This window comes from Microcebus murinus, chromosome 4 (genome assembly GCF_040939455.1).
Source record: "Microcebus murinus isolate Inina chromosome 4, M.murinus_Inina_mat1.0, whole genome shotgun sequence".
NCBI classification, from domain to species: domain Eukaryota; kingdom Metazoa; phylum Chordata; class Mammalia; order Primates; family Cheirogaleidae; genus Microcebus; species Microcebus murinus.
The window spans coordinates 76,186,654-76,210,582 of record NC_134107.1 but is presented as its reverse complement, the minus strand read 5'-3'; the positions used below and the strand labels follow the sequence as shown (position 1 = coordinate 76,210,582).

Here is a 23,929-nt window from a genome sequence, read left to right as displayed (position 1 = left end):
CCTTAGCCTCTCAGAGTGCTAGGATTACAGGCGTGAGCCTCCATCCCTAGCCAAAACTTGTTAAACACAGGTTGCTGAGCTCTATCTCAGAGCTCCTGATTCAGTAGGTCTAAGGTGAGGCCAGATAATCTGCATTCTAACCTGGGAATTCAAGTCCCCAGGGACCACACTTTCAGAGCCACGGCTAGAGAGGGTATCCTGCCATTGGGCTGGATGTTGGACTAGATAACTTATGAGGTCTCTTCCAGCTCTGAGTTTCTATGAATCCATGGAAGCCTCACACAAAACATTCAGATTCCAAGGAGTTGTATTTGCTCCAAAAATGATACTCAATGCACTTCAGTTCAAAGAAGCAAGTGTTTATGGAACACCCATTATACTCTTAGCAGTATGCTAGGTAGTCAAAGTCTTATTAAAAAAATTATAGCAAATGATTCCAGCTCTCAGTGACCTTGCAATTGAACTGGAAAGGCATGCCCTAGCTCCTTCACTTGGCCGCTGTGTTTTCACCTATTTGACAATATGTATTATTTTTCTGCTCTTCTTTAATCTATGAGCTAGGTGTAGGGGATACACAGGTGAACAAAAAAATACAATCCAACCTAAGAAGCACTTAGGAAAGGTACAACCTTTCTAAATCTTAATTTATTCATGTATAGAAGGGAAATGGTTCCTACTTCCTAAAATCATTGTGAGGATTAAATTAGATTATGTTGTCAAAGAGCCTAGGACAGTACCTAGTACATAGTCTAGATGCTCAATAAATACTTCTTTTGGCTGGCATGCTTCATAGTAAAAGGAGGGTGTGATCACATCCCCAAGAGTTGAAGAAGTACAGTCACAGCTATCACATCTCAATGGAACCAGTGTTTTTCTAAATATCCCTCATTGTGATCTGGTTCCTGCCATTGCTACCATTTCCCCTTCTCTAACAGCAGAACTGAGTCTCAGAGGATCCTGAGAGAAGGTCCAAGGCCAGTGTCATGACAGGAGCGGCCACTTGCAAGTATCCTGGAAGGTGATGAGCTGAAAAGCAGCAATCTGCAAACTTTCTCAGCCTCAGCACCACTGACATTTTACACGACATCGTGTTTTTTGGTGGGTGGGGGCCTGTCTCATGCATTGTAAGATGTGTAGCAGCATCCCTGGCCTCTATTGACTAGATGCTGGAGCACCGTTCCCCAAGTTGAGACATCAAAAATGTTTCCAGACATGTCCAAATATCCCCATCAGACAAAATCACCCCTGATTAAGAACCACAGGTATAGAGGGACTCGCACACAGAATTGCCAGATTTAGCAAATAAAAATACAGAACTCTGAAAAGAAAACCCATATAATGGGAAAAAATATTTATAAACCATATATCAAATAAGGGATCGATTTCCAAATATATAAAGAACTCATATAACTAAACACCACCAACAACAAAAAATACATTTAAAAATGAGCAAAAGACTTGAATAGACATTTATCTGAGGAAGTATATAAATGCCCAATGATCACATGAAAATATGTTCAACATTACTAATCACTAGGAAAATGCAAACGAGATACTACTTCACATCCATTAGTATGGCCTTTGTAACAAAAACAAAAAGGGAAATATTATAACAAGTGTTGGTGAGGATGTGGAGAATTAGGACCCATGTGCATTGCTGGTAGGAAGATAAAATGGGCAGCTGAAATGGAAAACAGTTTGGCAGTTCCTCAAAACGTTAAAGGTAGAATTACCATGTTATCTGGAAATTCCACTTCTAGGTATATACCCAAAAGGATTGAAAGCAGGAACTCAAACAAATACTTTGAATACCAATGCTCACAGCAGCATTACTCACAATAGCCCAAATGTGAAAACTACCCAAATGTCCAGGAGCTAGATGAATGGATAAACAAAGTGTGGTGTATACATATATAATGGGATATTTATTATTCAACCTTTAAAAGGAATGAAATTCTGATATATAAATGAACCTTGAAAACATTATGCTAAATGAAAGCAGCCAGACACAAAAGGACAAATATTGTATGACTCTACTTATGTAAGGTATATGGAAAAGGGAAATTCATAGAGATAGAAAACATAATAGGTGTTAGTAGAGGATGCAGAAAGAGGAGAGTGAGAGGTTATTTTTTAATGGGTACAGAGTTTCTGTTTGGGATGATGAAAAAGTTCTGGAAATGGATAGTGGTGGTGGTTGCACAACATTGTGAATGTACGTAATGCCACTGAAGTGTACACATAAAAATGGTTAAAAAAGTAAATTTTATGTTATGTATATTTTATCACAACAATTTTTTAAAATACAGGACCATTCAATTCATTTGAAATTCAGTAAACAACAAATAATTTTTTAGCATAAGTATGTCCCATGCTATATTTGGGACATACTTATACTAAAAATTATTTGCTATTTTTCTCTTTTTTTTTTTTTTTTTTTTTTGAGACAGAGTCTTGCTTTGTTGCTCAGGCTAGAGTGAGTGCCATGGCATCAGCCTAGCTCACAGCAACCTCAAACTCCTGGGCTCAAGCAATCCTGCTGCCTCAGCCTCCCAAGTAGCTGGGACTACAGGCATGCGCCACCATGCCTGGCTAATTTTTTCTATATATATTAGTTGGCCAATTAATTTCTTTCTATTTATAGTAGAGACAGGGTCTCGCTCTTGCTCAGGCTGGTTTTGAACTCCTGACCTCGAGCAATCCGCCTGCCTTGGCCTCCCAGAGTGCTAGGATTACAGGCGTGAGCCACTGCGCCAGCCTATTTGCTGTTTTTCTGAAATTAAAATGTAACTGGGCATCCTGTATTTTATCTGGCAACCCTGACAAAAGATCATCAGAGTCTCAACCTAGGTAGGAACAAAAAAATGAAGAGGATTTCAGGCATGTTTTAGGATTAAAATTGATAGGACTTGGAGACCAACTAGAATGAGCACACGGTGAAGAGGGAAGCAGTGAGAATAGTGTTGAGACTTCTGTTGACAACACAGAGGTGCTCTTGTTGGAGATAAAGAGCTACCATGACCATTCAGCCCATCATGGTCAGCCTACCATGACCATTCATTTATTCAACTAAGCTGTATCTTTGCCTGTCATTGTTGTAAGGGCTGAGAAGACCTCAGTGAGTAAATAAGGAGCTTGTCATCCAGCGGACAAGTAAGAAGACAGCTGCCATCGGCATGACAAGCTCCATGACCAGCAGTACCTACTGCCAGGGGCATGAAGGAGAGGCACCTGGACGGGATCCGATGGTAGTCACTGGGACCTGGAGTGGGGGAGGAGCATCATCACAAGAGTTCTTGGAAGAGAACGAAGGACAGTGCTAGCCTCCTTGATTGCCACCAGGAGTGGCCCTGCAGACCCCGGGGAATCTCACTTTATCACTGCCTTCCGAAAACCAATGCCCATCTAAGGAGGGGCTTCACCTTCCCACCTCCAGAAGAACCTGTTGCCAACAAATTCAGATACAATCTTTTTTTTTTTTTTTGAGACAGAGTCTCACTCTGTTGTCCAGGCTAGAGTGCTGTGGCGTCAGCCTGGCTCAAGCAACCTCAAACTCCTGGGCTCAAGCAATCCTCCTGCCTCAGCCTCCCGAGTAGCTGGGACTACAGGCATGCTCCACCACGCCCGGCTAATTTTTTCCATTTTTAGTTGTTTGGCTAATTTCTTTCTATTTAGAGTAGAGATGGCGTCTCACTCTTGCTCAGGCTGGTCTCGTAATCCTGAGCTCAAGCAATCCTCTTGCCTCGGCCTCCCAGAATGCTAGGATTACAGGCATGAGCCACCAAGCACGGCTCAGATACAATCTTGCAAACTGAAATGACTGCCTTCCACCCTGCTGCTGCCTTCCTGGAGCAATGATTTTAAAGATAAAAATAAATAAAATATATCATTAAGGTCCACAGCTTTCCCCGTGCCAATGTGCAGCAGTAAGGGGCAGGGGTCTGGGAATTGGGCAGCTTCTAAGTCAAGTTGATGTCTCGGCTTGGCTTTGGTGCCCCTGCCTTTGCTTCATACACCCTGCACATCCACAAATCATTAATTTCTTAAACATGTTGTAGCGCCACTAAAATTATAATCACAAAACGCGCCATTAAAGTACTTTGGCTCCTTCAGGAAGAATGAGTCAGGAAGATTAAAGAAAAGCCAGTTCTAAAATCCTGGCTTTTCTTGGGAAATTCCCTGAGGCAACTCAGCGGGGAATTAAATTGCCCTGTTAGTGGGCTAGATTCTTTGTAACTTTCTGAACCTAGAGACACAGCTCCTCATCTCTTTTGGATCTTTCCACTGGGTAGACAGGGTGGATTTCTTGTCAAGTTCGGGGAAGATTTAGTGGTGTCTGGGTAATAAATCAGCCAAGATCTGGGGTGGGGCCAGGTAACCTACATCTATGCTAGACTTTGATTTCAACCTAGGTGAGCATAACCTTATTTTATTATTGAGTGGGCAGGGGCGGCACAGGGGCAGAGCCTGGGAACAAAGGGGCCCCAACAGATTTTTAGGGCAGTAAGACATTCTGTGTGATCCTGTAATGGTGGGATACGTTATACATTTGACAAAAGCCATAAAATGTACAACACAAAGAATGAACCCCAATGTAAACTGTGAACTGTAGTTCATAACAATGTGTCAATATTGACTCATCACTTTTAACAAATGTACCACACGAATGCAAGATGTTAACAATAGGAGAAACTGGGTGGAGAGTGAAGGAGCATATGGGAACTCTATACTTTCTGTAAACCTAAAACTGCTGAAAAAAAAGTCTATTAATTTAAAAGCGGTTCCAGGGCTTTTGTCATCTAAGAATAAAAAATAAAAAAAATAAAAAAAAAAATTTAAAAGCGGGCAGGTGCATGTTGCAGAGTCCTCCCAGGGTGGGAGTGGGGTAGAAGCAGAACAGGCCAGAATTGGACAAATTCATAAATGGGTACGGTTGAAACAAGCAGAAATGTAGCACCTGTAGGATAGGGACTGTTTTATTAATCTCCGTATGTGCAGCACATCATGATACATTTGCTGTACGAATGAATGAATGAATGAATGAATGAATGAAAGAAACTGATTTGATTATATTTTTAAGGCAGTCATTAACAGGTGAATGAATTAGAAATATCAAAGAATCTTTCTCAAAATATATAAGCCCCATTAGTCCTTCTGCCTCGGCCCAAAAGATTTGGAACACACATCTGATTGTGCACGAGTGTGCATGCACACACACACACACACAGTTACCTCATCCCCTCCACCCCATCTCCTGAGTTGAGAGGTACAGTATTTAGAGGACTTCCTCACCCTTGATGCGCACAGCCATAGGATAAATGTATTATTGCCCTGTGTTATCTGGGGGACCCCAGGCTTGGAAAGGATCCTGTCTTTGCCAAATTCATTTTTCGTTTTACAAAGCATTGCAGTCAGGCAGAGCGAGTGGCTGCCCAGCAGCACAAGAATGGAATTGTTTGCTTCTCTTCCCACTGCTGCTCTCTGCTTGAGTGGAAGCCTTCCTTAACAAGACCTGGACAACCAACACTTACCAGATTGCCCACACCTATTCTTCCAAGGCCTTCACAGCAGACAAGTAGCAGCAATGTGAACACTCTCAGACCTGCTTGCAGTTCATTTTCCTCTGGATGTGGTGCCTGTGGCGATTCATTTTATGGAAACTGTAGCCCTTGTAGTTACGGATATAACGGTTTGGGCTACAACCACCTCCGTATAGATGATCGTCCACCCAGTAGATTTGTTCATCAAGCTGAAGAAAGCAGCAGAGGTTCATTTCCGTCCATTAAAAATATTGTGCATGCTTTTGCCTCTGGCGGCATGATGAGGAATGCTACCTTTTCAGCTACCTATTTTTTTTCTTTTTTTTGAGACAGAGTCTCACTTTGTTGTCCAGGCTAGAGTGAGTGCTGTGGCGTCAGCCTAGCTCACAGCAACCTCAAACTCCTGGGCTCAAGCAATCCTCTTGCCTCAGCCTCCCGAGTAGCTGGTCCTACCGGCATGCACCACCATGCCCGGCTAATTTTTTCTATATATTTTTAGTTGGCCAATTAATTTCTTTCTATTTTTAGTAGAGACGGGGTCTCGCTCTTGCTCAGGCTGGTTTCGAACTCCTGACCTCGAGCAATCCGCCCGCCTCGGCCTCCCAGAGTGCTAGGATTACAGGCGTGAGCCACCATGCCTGGCCTCAGCTACTTATTAATATAACAGTTTCAGGCTGTCGTGGGTGCAGCAAATCACGTTTCTTGATTAAAAATATACTTTACAAAGGTTTTTTCAGCTTTTGCATTAGTTAGAACTATAAGGTGTCTTTACAGACAGTCACAGCGATGATAGGTTTAAGAAGAGGCTCTGAGGATGAGGACCTGCGGGCAGAAAGTGAAGGAACTGTGGCTTGCCTTGGTGCTGAGGACGGAGCAGCTAACTCAGCAAAATCTTGGCCAATATTCTTATTCTTTGCTGTCATCCTTGGTGGTCCCTACCTCATCTGGGAACTGCTGTCTAACCACAGCGATGAAGAAACAGACAACACCAACTGGGCAAGTGGTGAGGATGACTGTGTAGTTAGTTGCTAGAGCAGAATATGGTTTTGCTGCGATATCTGAAGAAGAAATTTCTTTCCAGGCTGCTGATATGCTAGACTTAGCTTTCAAAGAACAACCACCCAAAGTGTGTGGTTGGCTTCTGGCTAGTCTTGACGGTCAAACAACAGGACTTATACCTACAAAGTATGTAAAAATTCTTGGTAAAAGAAGAGGTGGGAAAATGGTGGATACACAGTTTTTTAGGCTTAGTTTTTGCTACAGAAACTATAAATAAAATGCTCAATTGCCATTTAGAATATGATAATGGTATTTGACATTTTTTTGTTTCATAATGATTTTAAATGTAGTTAACTTTCAGTGCATTGAATATTTCCCCAGAAAACTGGAAAATTTGTATGTTTGTGATCATACTATAGGTTAATACTATCAGGAGTATAGGTTTATAAGAATGCACTTACAGGCCGGGCGCAGTGGCTCATGCCTGTAATCCTAGCACTCTGGGAGGCAGAGGCGGGTGGATTGCTCGAGGTCAGGAGTTGGAAACCAGCCTGAGCAAGAGCGAGACCCCCCATCTCTACTATAAATAGAAAGAAATTAATTGGCCAACTGATAGATATAGAAAAAATTAGCCAGGCATGGTGGCGCATGCCTGTAGTCCCAGCTACTCGGGAGGCTGAGACAGGAGGATTGCTTGAGCCAGGAGTTTGAGGTTGCTGTGAGCTAGGCTGACGCCACGGCACTCACTCTAGCCTGGGCAACAAAGTGAGACTCTGTCTCAAAAAAAAGAATGCATTTACAGATATTACTGAAAACTTTGAATTACTTGATAAAGATTGTGATTTAGTATTTTTATATTTTTTCTTATAGAGTTTCTATTTACCAAATGAGTAATTCCACAACAGTTCAAACTAAAATATATAGGAACCAAGTATATACTCAGCATAAAACTTTACTAAAACCTTCTTAGGAACTCCTCTTTTCAAAAGACAATATAATAAGTAATATATCATTTAAAATAGAAATCTTGCCACTGTGCAGAAAACATACTTAATAGTAAAATTTATTTATCTTAGGCTTATTTTTCTAACATCCAGTGTTAGCCTTCAAGTTGAAGAGACAAAGTTTCTTATATATTATTTTCCATTTGTGTTCTACAATTAAAGGTTGTGCTTTGATTTGTTAGAGAATAATTTATGGAAATTTTGTTCTTGAAACAAATTTTTGATAAAACAATTTGGTGTTGAGACATCTAAATTGAATGCTAGAAGTAAAGTATTGAGTAAACACTATTTAGGTTAGAAAAGATTAGTCATCAGGATAGAATTTGTGACAACTACTACTAAAGATGTATAGGGAGAAGTCTATAGCACAGAGTAAATGATAAATCAGTTTCACTCTTCTAAAGGTGTTCATTGTTTGGCTAGGTATGCTAGATTACAACACACATTATCTGACTGGTGACTATTTGTGTCTAAAAATTCCCTTTCTATTAAAATTCTGGAAAAGGAATTTAGGACTAGACTAAGCAGAGAAATTCTGTAACCTTTTTTATCATGACAGTTTTAGAATAAATTTTTTTTAGCTGAATTAAATGATGTTCAAGACTCCAATATTATTTTTAGGAACCTATTTAAGGGAGCACTACTTTATAGAAATTACTGACTGAAACCAAAACATTTTCAATTAAATAAAATGGAAGAGGAAGGAAAGAAGGACTAGAAGAGGGAAACAGGAGAGAACACCCAGCTCAAGCTCTGCTCTGCCTGTTTTTCTGAATCTCTGCACAATGTTCTCTATTTTGGGTTCCCAGAGAGGCAGGCAGAACCCTGCAGTCAGATATGCTTTCATGTCCTCTCTTTGCAACCTGGTGCTGATAGGCTAGAAGGTAAACATCCACTTGTAAATTCAGACAAGGCCAGGCACAGCTGCCCATGCCTGTAATCTCAGCACTTTGGGGGGCTGAAGCAGGAGGATCACTTGAGCCCAGGAGTTTGAGACTACAGCGAGCTATGATTGCACCACTACACTCCAGCCTGGGTGACAGAGCAAGGCCCCATCAGTTAAAAAAAATAAAAAGTCAGACAAATATGAACAAACCACTGTATTCTGAGAAGGCTGAAAAGAATTTTAGAATTAAGTTGAAGTGGTTTCCTTAAGTCAGTTAGTATCTAATAAGCACTAACCATGTATCAGGCTGTGTGCTGAGTAAGGATTGAGACAGAGTGAGCAGAAGTCTATGTTCCTGCCTTCAAGGAAATTAGGAGGCTAACCTTCTGGACTGTCATTATTCTCTCTCTGAACAAAGAATGTATTCCTTCTGCTCTTTAGTGCATCAAGATAAGCACAATTCTGTTTGGAAACTTCCTCGCTTAAGCCCCTACTCCCAGTTAAGACCCCAGGGCGAGCTTCCAAACCTGAATCATCCGATATGGCAGCCACTGGCCATATGAGGCTAAGTGAGCACTTAGAATATGGCTAGTATGATGGAGGAACCACATTTTTTTCTTTAATTTTAATTAATTTAAATTTAATAACTGATATAGTTTAGTTATTGGGAAATGTTTCAGTATGTTTAGAGCAACCTAAATATGTAAATCTACCTTTTCAACTGTAAATTTTATAAAATCTAAACACAGATCAAGTATTTCTAATGAGAATTTAACATCCAAATTGAGACATGCCATAAGTGTAAACACACATTGGGATTCGAATATTTAGTATAAAAAATAATTAAATATTTTATTAATAATTTGCATATTGATTACATGGTTAACTGTCATTTTTTTAGATATCAGGATGAAATTGGGGTATAATAATAAATATTATTTAAACTAACTATTTTTTTCTTTTTTAGTATTTCAACTTTTGCTACAAGAAAATAATACATGAGTGGCTTGCATTATATTTCTTTTGGACAGCACTGCTCTAAAATGATTACAATTTCCAAGTTGGTCTCCAACCTCAGTGATCCTAAGCTTTGCTCTTTTGTCTCTCTGCACCACAAATGCCAGAAAGTCCCTTCTCAAACTCTGTTTTTCACATGGCAGTCTTCCACTTAGTGACTCCCAGTTACTTGTCATAGACAATTAGACGATCTTTTTTTTTTTTTTTGAGACAGACTCTCACTCTATTGCCTGGGCTAGAGTGCCATGGTATCACCCTAGCTCACAGCCACCTCAAAAAAACTCTTGGGCTCAAGTGATCTTCTTGCCTTAGCCTCCTGAGTAGCTGGGACTACAGGTATGTACTACCACGCCTGGCTAATTGTTTCTATTTTTAGCAGAGATGGGGTCTCACTCTTGCTCAGGCTGGTCTCAAACTCCTGACCTCAAGTGATCCTCCTGCCTCAGCCTTCCACAATGCTAGGATTACAGGCGTGAGCCACCAAGCCTGGCCCATATCCAAACTACACACCTAAGTTTATAGTCAAGATTCTCTAACCATGTCTTGACTCCCTGCAGCCCCCACCTCTCCATGGCCCATAGCTCTGCAATCTCCTATGTATTTCCTGCCATGCTGCCTATGTACTAGCCAAACAAGTGTTTTGTCAATTCCATTTTAGTGTTCTATACTTTTATTCCTTTCCCCAACACTCTTTTTCTCAAATCTCATCATTTCTCTTCTCTCTGCAGCTTCTACCTCCTAATTTAAGGTATATATCAAAATCTAACTCTTCCAGAAATATTTCCCATAATAATTTCAGCCCTGCCTAGCTTTCCCCCAGATGCCAAATTACTTGGGCCTTCAATATTGGCCATAGAATGTTGCCTTTGACAACATGTCCAACTGCTGCGTCATAGTTCCATAATTCTTGTTTGAGCCACCCTGTTTCCCAGGACTGGTGTCCCCAGGTCCCCCCCAGACTCCCACAGAACAAATGCCATGCCTGCTCAATGTTTTATATCCCCAACAACACCTCTGCAGTGCTTAATAAATGCTTATGAATGAACTGTCGATACCACAATAAACTCTAATGAAAGAGATGTGTAGACCAAGAATAGAGTTTTCATGTGTCAATACTTCTTCCTACGGATGTTTTTCATGTGGTGTGAGACCACATGTGGCATGTCATCTTTCATGTCTTCGGTGGGAGGAACACACCTTCATCAAAGACTTCATTTATCCAAAGCATCTTACAATAAGGGCCCCTTGGTTTCAGAGCAGCCATTTATACAAGCAGAGCTATTAGTGTTCTATCTAAAAGATAACTTGGCATTTCTCTATGTCAGAAGCAACCCTTTACTCGATAGCATTAGCACGCCCTCAAAATTGTTAGTGTTCACCATTGGGATTTTTTGTAATTTGCTTTCTAATGGAAACATTGAGCTAATATGACTTAGAAGACAAGTTCCTTATAAATTTCAGTCCAAAGGCATTCCCCCCAACTCTAAAACACAGACACAGAGTTCAAAAAAGAGGTATTGAATCCCACGTGCAAGGTTCCACACTAGGGACGGAGGATGCAGCACAGAGGGAGACTGATGTCACCCCTCTTTCCCTGCAGCTTACAGTTTAGTAAAGAATAAAGAAAATAAGAAAAAGAACTAGCCCTGGCCGGGCGCGGTGGCTCACGCCTGTAATCCTAGCACTCTGGGAGGCCGAGGCGGACAGATTGCTCGAGGTCAGGAGTTCGAAACCAGCCTGAGCAAGAGCAAGACCCCGTCTCTACTGTAAATAGAAAGAAATTAATTGGCCAACTAATATATATAGAAAAAAATAGCCGGGCATGGTGGCGCATGCCTGTAGTCCCAGCTACTCGGGAGGCTGAGGCAGGAGGATTGCCTGAGCCCAGGAGTTTGAGGTTGCTGTGAGCTAGGCTGACGCCACAGCACTCACTCTAGCCTGGGCAACAGAGTGAGACTCTGTCTCAAAAAAAAAAAAAAAAAAAAAAAAGAACTAGCCCTTATCACAATTCAGTCTGATAAGAACAATGCTAAGGGAAATAAAGGACACTAACGGGCAAGGAGTCCTCACCAACAAAGACACAGAACCTCAAGCATCAGTTTAGTGGGCTGTTTCCTGGTATCAGAAACTTAGCTCAAGAAGGTTTCCCTGGCACCCCAGGACACCTCCTGGTACTCACCCCGAAGACCCACTACAAAACCCTTGGCAGGGGTCCCCAACCTAAGGTAAGTTGTAAAATTATTTCATTATATATTACAATGTAATAATAATAGAAATAAAGTGCACAATAAATGTAATGCACTTGAATCATCCTGAAACCATCCCCACCCCATGCCCATCTGCAGAAAAATCTTCTTCCATGAAAATGGTCCCTGGTATCACAAAGGTTGGATGAAAGTCATACCACTCTGAATTCTACTCACAGGGTTTTTATCCCTTGAAGGACAAAAACTTCGTTTTACAAACTGCCTCATGCTGGGCATGAGCAGAGCAAGACTACACAAGGCTTACCCAGGGGCGTGTGACCAGAGTGAGGATGGAACAGACAGAGGGCAGGTCAGGCAGTTAGGAGCACTCATTGTCCTGGCCATATCATTGGAGACCTTGTTAAGATCTCGTTAACACCTCAGGCAGCCAAGAACCCCCTAGGTGCTAAAACCAGTCCTGAAGGCAGAAGTCCTCCATTTTGATCTCGGGATCCCTTTATACTCTTAAAAAGTATGATGACCTAGAAGAGCTTTTGTTTGTGTGGTTTCGATCTATCAATATCGGCCTATTAAAAGTTATAATTGAGAGATTTAAAGATATGTACTAATTCATTTAAAAATAAATTCATATATGCCAACATACATAGCATATGTTTTATAATTTCCATAAAATAATAGCGAAAAGATTAGTATTTCATATTTTTATAAATTTCTTTATTGTCTGGCTTAATATATGGTATGTGGATTCCCATATCTGCTTCTATATTCAACTTGTGTGTGATGCAATAAGAAATATATATTTGGTCTTTGTCCCCAGTTCCTGGCATGTAGCTCCTAAAACCCTTGGACTCTCCAGAGTGATCAGAGTGTCTTTTGTATGCTAAAGAGATGACTGGTGACTGGGGGCCCCTAGACAGCTTCAGGATGCCACCAGGCTGGTCACCAGAAAGACCAGCCCATAATTAGAGGGTTGGAAGGAGAGAAGGTCTGGAGGTTAAGCCAATCACCAATGGCCAATTATTAAATCAATCATTCCTACATGAGGAAACCTTCCTAAATGAAGGGTTTCGGAGAGCTTTTGAGCAGTGAGTACATCAACGTGTAGGAAGCTGGTGTGCACACAGAGGGCATGGAAGATCTATGTACACCTGCCCCCTACCTGCCCTATGCATCTCTTCCATTGGCTGTTCCTGAGTTGTAGCCTTTATTATAAACTGGTAACCAGCAAGTAAAGTGCTTCTTGAGTTCTGTGAACCATTCTAGCAAATCATCAAAACTACGGAGGGTATTATGGGAACCCCCTAATTTTCAGTGAAGTTGGACAGAAGTATGAGTAACCTGGGTACCCAACACCTGTGACTGGCATCTGAAGTGAGGGTACTCTTGAGGGAGTGAGCCCTTAAACTTGTGGAGTCTGACACTAACTACCCAGGTCTGACACTAATTAGTGTCAGAACTGAATTGAATTGTAGAACACCCAGTTGGTATCTGGAGGGTTGAGGAACGGGTTGTTGGTGTGGAAAAATCCACACGTTCGGTGTCAGAAGTACTGTAAAGAAAAAACGGTCTATTGTGATAGGTCCTTTGGTTGGAAAAAATAAATAAAAGTTGGCATGGAGTATTTTAATAGCCTTTTCAGATCCTTGTGCTCCTTTCTTCTTTTTCTTTTTTCAGTTAACATGAGATCTACCCTCTTAACAAATCCTTAAGTGCACAATACAGTATTGCTATAGACGCAATGCTGTCCAACAGATCTCTAGAACTTGCTCATCTGGAATAATTGAAACTTTATATCCATTGTCAACTGAAGAATGATGAGGTTCATAAATCTGGGAAGGAGAGCTTTATTTCTCATAAAGGGTTGCAGCCTGCAGGGTGTCTATTCTTACAGCCTGGGAAGCAATAGCCTCTGGCCAGAAGCTGGAAATATACTTCAAGGGAAAGGTACTGATACCAGGAACAGGAATTTATGCTTAGCAAGTGGCCAAATATACATATTTAATAAGCTATAGGAGGAGTTATGAATATTTATGAAAGGAGAAACATGCACAAGCACAACTGAGCTTCATGCTACTTCATGGGATCGACGCTCAAAAAATGGTGGCAGCATTAGCACTCCAGGGCAGAGTTTTTGGCCTTCTAACATTGAAAGGTGAAGCAGAGGACGTGAAAACCCTCATTGCGCATCTTCCATAGACTGGCCAAAACCTACTTCATGGTCAGTGGCCTCTTATCAGGAAGGAATGCTGGTCAGTTGTAGGGCAACCTCAAAAAGGGAGGAGCAGCATAAGTTGGTTGCTTGAAATCAGCGGTGGAGCAAGTCTTTTCAAAAGGCTGGTTCTGTCTAACCCTTAGGGAAGAAAGCCTAACAATGCTTAACAAGGGAGGGGTGTAATGAGGGTGTCTAACCTCGCATCCTGTCATGACCTGGATGTCAGTCTTAAGGTTTCTCTGGAGTCCCCTTGGCCAAGAGGGGCTCCATTCAGTCAGTTGGGGTCTTAGGATTTTATTTTTATTTCTCACATTGAACAGTAACTCCCCATTGCCTACTTTTCCCAGCCCCTGGCAACCACCATTCTATTCTCTTTTCAAATAATTTTGGATATTTTTGGAAAGTGATAGTTTCTTAAAGGTTAATTTCAATGTGGAATCTGAGACTGTATTATTGAACTTTCATACACTTTTATATTAAAATCCACTGATATATCTTGCACTTAAAATGAGTCTTTTGCCCATGAATGATTTTGTAACATTATTCGTTAATCATTTAGAAAATGCTAATTCACTGAGTTATGAAGATACTCCAAACGTTCACATATTTCATAGTACAATTTCAAAAATCCGTGTTTGCTAATATCATGACCAATGTCACCAGAAAAGCCTTTAATTATTAGGGAGCTGTCAAGCTCATGATGAACACCAGTTTTGCAAAATCCTAATTTTCACCGCAAAGCTCAATTTTGTCATTGGCAAAAGAAGAGTAAAACTACTGTTGTTTTTCCTAGAAGTGGCTGGCTCACTGAGTTCATTTTTCAGAAAATGCCTGCTAAGTTTCCAAGTCATCATAATTACACTTTGTCAATTATACTGTGTCAATAATTCTTTCAAAAAAAAAGATATTCTTATAAAATTCAAAGGGGAGACAGAGTTTGGAGTTTAAGTCTCATCAAAATAGAGCATCTTGGGAAACATCTTGGGATTTTTTTCTGATCCCTTTAACAAAGTATAAAATTAAGCTTACACAGTTCTAAGTGGCCAATAATTTAACTACCTTCTAAATATCAACATTCTTTGGCGGTATGTAACAGAATTCCTAAGTGTCTCCAATGCACTATCAACAATGTCCACGGTGCAATCAACAATTATTAGACATGCCAAGAAACAGAAAAATGTGGCCTATAGTCAAGGAAAAAAAACACATACAATAGAGATAAACCTTAAGATGACTCAGATAAATTGTACTAGCAGACAATTTCTTTAAAGTAGTGATTATAAATATGTCTTTTAAATTAATGAACAATTTGATCCTAATGAGGGAATGGACAGGAAATCTCAACAGAGAAATAGAAACTATTTTTTAAAATGAAAATTCTAGAACTTGGAAGTATAATATTAATAACTGAAATTAAAAATTCACTGTATGGGCTCAACAGCAGATTAGAGACAATAGAAGAGTCAGTGAATGTGAAAATCACATACACACACACACACACACATATATATGAAGAAATTAAATAATATGAAAAACATAGAGAAAAAAATTGAAGAAAAATGTACAGATCTTCAGTGACTCATAGAATAATATTAAGGGTTCTAACATACGTATAATAATGACCAAGAAAATGAACAGGTGGCCAAATATACATATTTAATAAGCTATAGGGGGAGTTATGATTATTCATGAAAGGAGGAACATGCACAAGCGCAACTGAGCTTCATGCTACCTCATGGGATCCACGCTCAGAAAATGGTGGCAGCATTAGCACTCCAGGGCAGAGTTTTTGGCCCTCTACCTTTGAAAGGTGAAGCAGAGGACACAAAATCACTCATGGCGCATCTTCCATAGATGGGGGAAAAATATTTGAAAAAAATAGTGTCAATATTCCAAAGTTGATGAAAAACATTAACTTATATATCTAAGAAGCGCACCAAACTGCAAGCAGAATAAATATAAAGAAAACTGCTGAAAGCCAAAAATAAGAAGAAAACCTTGAACATCATGGAAACCTGATCAGAGTGATCTATAGCTTCTCATCAGAAACGATAGTGACCAGAAGACAACAAAACAACATATTTAAGCTGGGCATGGTGGCTCATGCCTGTAATCCTAGCACTCTGGGAGGCTTAGGTGGGAGAATCACTCAAGGTCAGAAGTTCAAAACCAGCCTGAGCAAGAGTGAGACCCCATCTCTACTAAAAAGAGAAAGAAATTAATTGGACAACTAAAAATATATAGAAAAAAAATTAGCTGGGCATGGTGGCGCATGCCTGTAATCTCAGCTACTTGAGAGGCTGAGGCAGGAGGATTGCTTGAGCCCAGGAGTTTGAGGTTGCTGTGAGCTAGGCTGAGGCCACGGCACTCTAGCCCAGGCAAGAGAGTGAGACTCTGTCTCAAAAAAAAAAAAAAAAAAAAAAAAAAATATATATATATATATATATATATATTTAAAATGATGAATGGAAAAACTCAACTCAGAATTTTTGGGTTTTTTTTTTGAGACAGAGTCTTGCTTTGTTGCCCAGGTTAGAGTGAGTGCCATGGCGTCAGCCTAGCTCACAGCAACCTCAAACTCCTGGGCTCAAGCAATCCTGCTGCCTCAGCCTCCTGAGTAGCTGGGACTACAGGCATGTGCCACCATGCCTGGCTAATTTTTTTTCCTATATATATTAGTTGGCCAATTAATTTCTTTCTATTTATAGTAGAGACGGGGTCTCACTCTTGCTCAGGCTGGTTTCGAACTCCTGACCTCAAGCAATCCGCCCACCTCGGCCTCCTAGGGTGCTAGGATTACAGGCGTGAGCCACCACACTCGGCCTTCAACTCAGAATTTGTATCCAATGAAAATAGCCTTCCAAAATGAGGATGAAATAAAGACATTTGTAGATAAAAGTTAGCTGAGAGAATTTGTCACCAGCATACCCATACTATACAGAATGCTAGAGGATGTTCCTTAGACTGAGGGAAATAATATCAGGTGGGGACTTAATTCTGCAGGAAGAAAAGAACACCAGATATTGTAAGTAAATATAAAATATTATGCTTTTTCTTTGTAATTTTTTTAAAGACACCTGACTATTTAAAGTGAAAATAGTAACATTGTTAGAAGGGGTTTGTAACGTATATAGAATTAAAAGTCATGACTACAACAGAACAAAGGATAGGAGGAGCAGGTAAATAGAATTATACAGTTGTAAAAATTATTGTGTTTGGGAATACAAAGTATCAGATATGAAGTGAAAATGTTGGAATGTGAAGATTACAGCATAAAAAAGAAGCAGAAAATGTGAAGCCGTAAAATATTGACTTCTTAGCCTTTGATGAATTAAGAATACATATTGTTCTCACTAGAGAAGCCACAAAAAAAAATGAAATGACATAAATAAAGTATAGATAGCTAAGAAACAAATAGAGAAAATGAAATGGATCACTAAAAATATTTCAGTAACCCAAAAGAGGAAAAGAAATGAGCAAGAGAAGAACAATAAACAGAAGAGACAAATAGAAAACAAATAGTAAGCTGATTGACTTATAAACCACCAATAATTATATTAAAAATAAATGAATTATATTAAATATAAATGAACCGAATACTCCAATTAAAAGACAGAGATTGTCACACAAGATTTTTAAAAAGCAAAACCAAACTATATGAATTCCACAAAATATCACTTTAAAAATAAAGGCATAAGTAAACTGAAAAGAAAAGGATGGGAAAACATAAGATGCAACCAATAAGCATAAAAAAGTTGGTATGGCTGTATTAATATCAGATAAAATAGACTACAAGGCAAAAAAGTATTACAGGAAATGAAAAGGACTGTTTCTTTCTTTCTTTCTTTTTTTTAAGATGGCATTTATCCCATGGTTTAACATGTTAATTATACTATAATAAGGAGGGCTGTTTCTTAATGATACAAGAGTCAATTCATCAGGAAGTCATAAATCATAAATCATCAATCATAGATTGCATAAATGTATATGCACCTTATAGAAGAGCTTCAAAATACAGAAAGTAAAAACTGATAAGACTAAAGGGAAAAACGGACAAATCCATAATCGTAATCATCCTTCCCTCAGTAACCATAGAACAAGCAGATAAGAATTGGTAGGAATATAGACGATCTGAGCAACCTAACAACCAATTGAACTAATTGACAGTTACAAAACCCTACACTTAACAATATTGTTGATTGATTGATTGGTTGATTGATTAGACAATGAAAGAACAAAAGCAGACTTGTTTTATTTATATGTAGGACAACGTATTTACGACACTCAGAAATGTTCTATGTACCTAACAATACAAGAGTCATCTGCTTCCACTGTACATGTGAAGATTATGAATATGAGGGGGTAAGCCCCAGCCAATGGCACAAAACCTTTTCTCCAAGACTCTTCAGGGATCCTTCTTTCCTCCTTCTGCAGTGACAGGACTGTGAGACCCTGGGGACTTGAGAGGGACGGCGGCCTAGCCACGCAGCAGGGGCACTGTGGGGCAGGGCAGAGGAGAAGCCCCACATGCAGCAGCAATACCACAGTGTACCAAGAACACCCACCCACCACCAACTGGCAGTTTCCCTCTCCTGGTACCGAAGGCAGCATTGCTGTGAAAGGGACTATTCCAGTTTTCACGTGAGCCTCCCACCTGCACCTCTGTACTGGACACAGATTTAAGTCCAGGGACAAGACTTCTCTCTGAGAGAAGTTTAAATGGCATTGTGAAAGGGTATTTGGGGTATGTGAATCCTACTTTTACGGTTGAGTGCCCAGAAGATAATCAGACCTTTTCAGAATAAACTCTTAGAGCACTGTTTTTCCAAGTGGATCCCAACAACCACGGTCTATCAAGTTGGCTACAGATGGTTTTGTCATTTTTAGGGGGAAAACAATGGATTTTTAAAATTTGGTTGTATTATTTTGCAGTTTTGGAAACGAACGGTTGATTATTTTCGTCACAGAAATCTCACATTTCCAATAGCAGTTACATTTCTCAAAGTTCCTGATGCTTTGCAAGGACTGAGTCAGCCTGTTCTGACCAGCATTCAATTAATAAAAAGTGATTTATCTCAGCTAAAGTATTTTATATCATTTGCATGTTACTGTTTATATTTGCTAAATTAGCATTTTTAAGTTAACTATGGTATTATATCAGATCCAGACCTCAAATATGATTCATTGAAGTATAAAAGTCATGATTAAAATACATTTCAAAATAAAACTACACTTCAAAACAAAATCATAAATATAAATAGTGAAAAGGATGCTAGCATAAATATAGACTGTGGGTCTGTACTGGTATAATTGAGTCTCTGAATGTGAGGATTTTCCATGAAACTCAAAAAAAAATTACTTATGTGAAATGCCACCATGACTATCTGAAAATTTGATTTTATGATCGGGCAATCCACTCATCTCTAGTACTCAGTGCACTGTCTACTATGAAACTTCCCAAATACAAAGGTATTTCATGCTCTTATTCCATGTTCAAATAGAGGACAATAACCTTATTTTTAAAGATATTGGTTAATCAAATCATTGGAGAAGAGAAAAAACCTACAGAGGCATGGCTCAAATTTGTGCTCTTCGTGGCAAAAATAAATGACTAAATCAGATATTTCCAAAAGCTTATAGAACCAACTCCAAAGTTCAGAAAAAGCAAGATGGTACTTAAAGAGAAAGCACAGTAGTCAATGACAAAATTTCTACATCAGATGACATCCACAGTGTGCACTATGGAAGAGCAATGGCGAGCCCGCGTGCACACTAGTAAAATTTTGCTTAAGAGTTGGACGAAATATACTGATATGAAGAGCATGCTTCATTTCTTGAAGTGGAAAGTACCCATATGAGAAAGAAGTACTTGCAACATTTCTACTTATCACTGAAAACCAGTATTATAGGAGCAGAACATTTTGTTAGTTAACAATCAATGTGTGAGCTCTGATAATGACTAGAAAAGGTATTTTGCAATCATTGTTGACAGAGAGATCCTGTTATGCGTGAACTTGAGCAAGTCACTCAACCTCTTTACCTCACTTTCCTCACCCGTGAACTAAGTGTTAGGCTCCATGGCCACTAAGCTGCTGTGTAAATCCCCTGAGGAGCTCTGATTCCCTGGCTACTGAAGCTGGGCAGCCTGGGCTAAGAGCAGGGTGTTGGTCCATAAGCAAAATTTTTGATTTCTTGCTATTCAGGAAGGTAGCAGTGAACGATAGTTAAGAACAATAGCTGCAGACTGAGACAAACTCAAATTAGCCTCTCTATGCCTCAGTTTCCTCACATGTTAAATGGGAATAGTATAGTGAGACCACTTATCACAGTGTTTTTATATTAAAAATGATCACTTAGAGTTCCTGATGTAAAAAGCACTCAGTAGGTGTAAACTATCACTGTCGATGTCATTGCTGCTAGTGTTTTGTTTTTATTACCGCCTCCCTTCTAATTGAGAACAGTTGACAGTGAGAACAGCTTGTGTGAAGTAACACATTCCAGAGAAGAAGAAAAGTAAAACTCTAATTATACATCACAACATGTTAGAGATGTTGGGTCTGGTTGGGGCTTGTTTTCAAATTGGGAAACTGAGGCAAATAGCTACAGAATTGCAGACCAAAGGCCACCCTTGGTGGGCATTATGCACCCTGGAACCAAGGTTATAGTTATAAAGGAGGATCAAATCTCATTAAGTCTTATGAGATGTCCTAACAAGAAGGTGGCCCCCTTTCTCTACCCTAACATCAGCTTGAAGGCCATTGACCAAAGAAAGTCACATGGACAGGTCCCCTAACTGCAGAGGGTCTTGGAATACAGCAAATTTTTAATGATATGATGCTTCATGATGATAAACTCTCTAAAATATATTTCTCTTCCCAGATCTCTCTTATAGAGTGTCACGGTGTTGATTGTAAGATAAGCCTTAACTTCCCATCCCACTACAAAGACAGAGGCCATGGGCAAATGCTATGTGATGATCCACTTGGTCACAAATGGAAAATTTCCAGCAATTACCGACCACACACACCCTCACTAAAGATTTAAAATAAAAAAGTTGTGCTTTGTCTTCATCTTCACTTACTTCCAAGATACATAGTAGATGCTCACTAAATACTAGTTAGATTAAATCCTTCTGCCTGTCACCATTCTCATCCTAATAAATCCCTGGATTTATGTTGATTGAATACAACTCTGCTCCTACTGCCAGATACATTTAAAAGCAAAATTCAAATTTTAACCTAGCATGTATAAACTTTTGCTGCTATTTAGCTCCCTAGTTGTTATTTCTTTTTGTGATAAAGTCATTCCTGTCCCATTCTCACTTCATGTAGTTTGGATAGTATTGACACCACACCCCCAGCTCAAAAGGCGAGTGTATGATACAGGACCAAATACTCAGAGCACCACATTTTCCTGTCTCGGTAATTGACTCAGAACATGTGATTTAAATGGGGCCAATGAAAAACAAGGAGATGTTTCCTGGAGCTACAGAAAAAGAGGTAGGGACTCTCTTCCACTGGACTTAACCCTTGGAGCATGTGACCCCACCCCAGAACCTATGAATAAAGACAAAAGAGTAGAGCATAGAGCTGAGAGATGGAAAGAAACCATACCATGGTGATTTTGCTCAGCCCCCTGGATTCAGCAGTGGTCAAAGGCAGCACTACCAGCCTTGATTTTTTAGTTATGTGGGCCAATAAGTCTTTCTTACTAAAAGAAGTCAATTTGAGTTTGCTTATTTATCATTCGAACTTGACCAGTATATTAGTTTGCTAGGGCTGCCATAACAAAATACTACAGAGTGAGTGGCTTAAGCAATAGAAGCTTCACAGTTCTTGAGGCTAGAAGTCCAAGATGAAGGTATTGGAAGGTGTTTCTCCTGAGGCTTCTCTCCTTGGCTTGCAGGTGGCCACCTTCTCACTGTGTCCTCACGGGTCTCTCCTCTGTGCATGTGCCCCTCGTGTCTCCCTTTGTATGTCCATATTTCCTCTTCTTATAAGGATACCAATTGGCTTGGATCAGGTCCCACCCTGATGGCCTGATTTTAACTTAATCGCCTCTTTAAAGGCCCTATCTCCAAATACAGTCACATTTTTAGGTACCTGAAGTCAGGGTTTCAACAAATGACTTCTTAGGAACACCATTCATCCCATTACCACCAGTAAGATTTAAAAGGAGAATTCAGGCCGGGCGCGGTGCCTCACGCCTGTAATCCTAGCACTCTGGGAGGCTGAGGCGGGAGGATTGCTCAAGGTCAGGAGTTCGAAACCAGCCTGAGCAAGAGTGAGACCCCATCTCTAGTATATATAAAAAGAAATTAATTGGTCAACTAATGTATATAGAAAAAATTAGCTGGGCATCATGGCGCATGCCTGTAGTCCCAGCTACTTGGGAGGCTGAGGCAGTAGGATTGCTTGAGCCCAGGAGTTTGAGGTTGCTGTGAGCTAGGCTGATGCCACAGCACTCAGTCTAGCCTGGGCAACAAAGTGAGACTCTGTCTCAAAAAAAAAAAAACAACAAAAAGCAAAAAACACACAAACAAAAAACAAAACAAATAAAAGGAGAATTCAGGAAAACAAAGGGTAGAAAATATGCATTCTAAATTGAAACGGCCCACCAAGTTTGTAGCACAATGAAGTAGAATAAGAATAAACCCTGGCTGAGACACACCATGTGAAATTCCAAAATAATAAGGAAAAAGAAAAAAAACTTTAAAAGATTTAAAGTGAAAAAAACGTTACCCACAAAGGAATAAGAATCAGACTGGCACCAGACTTCTCCTCAGCAACACTGGAAGCTAGAAGACAGTGGAACAATAACTTCAAAGTTCTAGGAAAAAGGTGTTTTCAATCATGAATTCTGTACTTAAGTTGAGGACAGAATAAAAACATCTCTATGCATTCAAAGCTCAAAATTTATTTATTTATTTTTAAGTATAATTTCCATTTTATTTTTTTTCCAATGGACAGTTTTTCTTCAGTTCTCAAGGACTCAACTCCTTACATAGGCTTTGGTGGAGGTTTTGGGGCAGCACCTGCAGATCTAAATCTGGGTGGGCACATGTACTCCCCAGCAAATTGGTATTAACAGATCAACACCTAAGTGGACATATAGGAGTGACATTTATCGGGTGTCGAGCAGGTGGGAGGGGGGAGGAGGGGATGGGTATACACAACCACGAGTAAGATGTGCAACGTTTGGGGGATGGACACACTTGAAGCTCTTACTCGAGGGGGGAGGGGGGGCATGGGCAATATATGTAACCTTAACACTTGTACCCCCATAATATGCTAAAATAAAAAATAAATAAATAAATAAATAAATCGGGGTGGGGGTGTTCGGTCCTTGCGGGCTTCCCGGGAACGATTCCTGACTACCTTGCTGTGAATGGCACAGCTCACACAGCACCGTAGCTTCACATACAGCTTGGGAAGCTCACAGGCATCGAAGACACTCGCTTCAGAAATGTCCCTGACAGCTGCGGCCTCCACTATGTTCCGAATGCCGGACTTCTTCATGGCCTTGTGTTTAGGCACACATGGGGCGCGGTTCGTGCAGAAAATAGGCTGCACATGGCCACGGCCCTTTTGGGCATGTGTTCCTTCTTTTCTTTGTCATCTTGGAAGCAAGGATGCAAAAAAGGGAAAATTTATTTATTTATTTTTATTTTATTTTTTGAGACAGAGTCTTGCTTTGTTGCCTAGGCTAGAGTGAGTGCCGTGGGGTCAGCCTAGCTCACAGCAATCTAAAACTCCTGGGCTCAAGCGATCCTCCTGCCTCAGCCTCCCGAGTAGCTGGGACTACAGGCATGCGCCACCATGCCCGGCTAAGCTTTTCTATATATATTAGTTGGCCAATTAATTTCTTTCTATTTATAGTAGAGACAGGGTCTCGCTCTTGCTCAGGCTGGTTTCGAACTCCTGACCTCGAGCAATCCGCCCGCCTCAGCCTCCCAGAGTGCTAGGATTACAGGCATGAGCCACCGCGCCCGGCCATGGAAAATTTATTTTTAATAAGCACCTTTTTGGGAGAAAGCTGTTGAGGACATGCCCAGTAAATCAAAG

General features: G+C 40.2%; 2 pseudogenes; one reads left to right on the top strand and one right to left on the bottom strand.

The window, feature by feature from the left end:
• Positions 1–3,176: 3,176 nt before the first annotated feature.
• Positions 3,177–6,816, top strand: LOC105857326 (peroxisomal membrane protein PEX13 pseudogene; annotated as a pseudogene).
• A 16,048-nt stretch (positions 6,817–22,864) lies between these two features.
• Positions 22,865–23,483, bottom strand: LOC109730674 (small ribosomal subunit protein eS26-like; annotated as a pseudogene).
• Between the last annotated feature and the right edge of the window lie 446 nt (positions 23,484–23,929).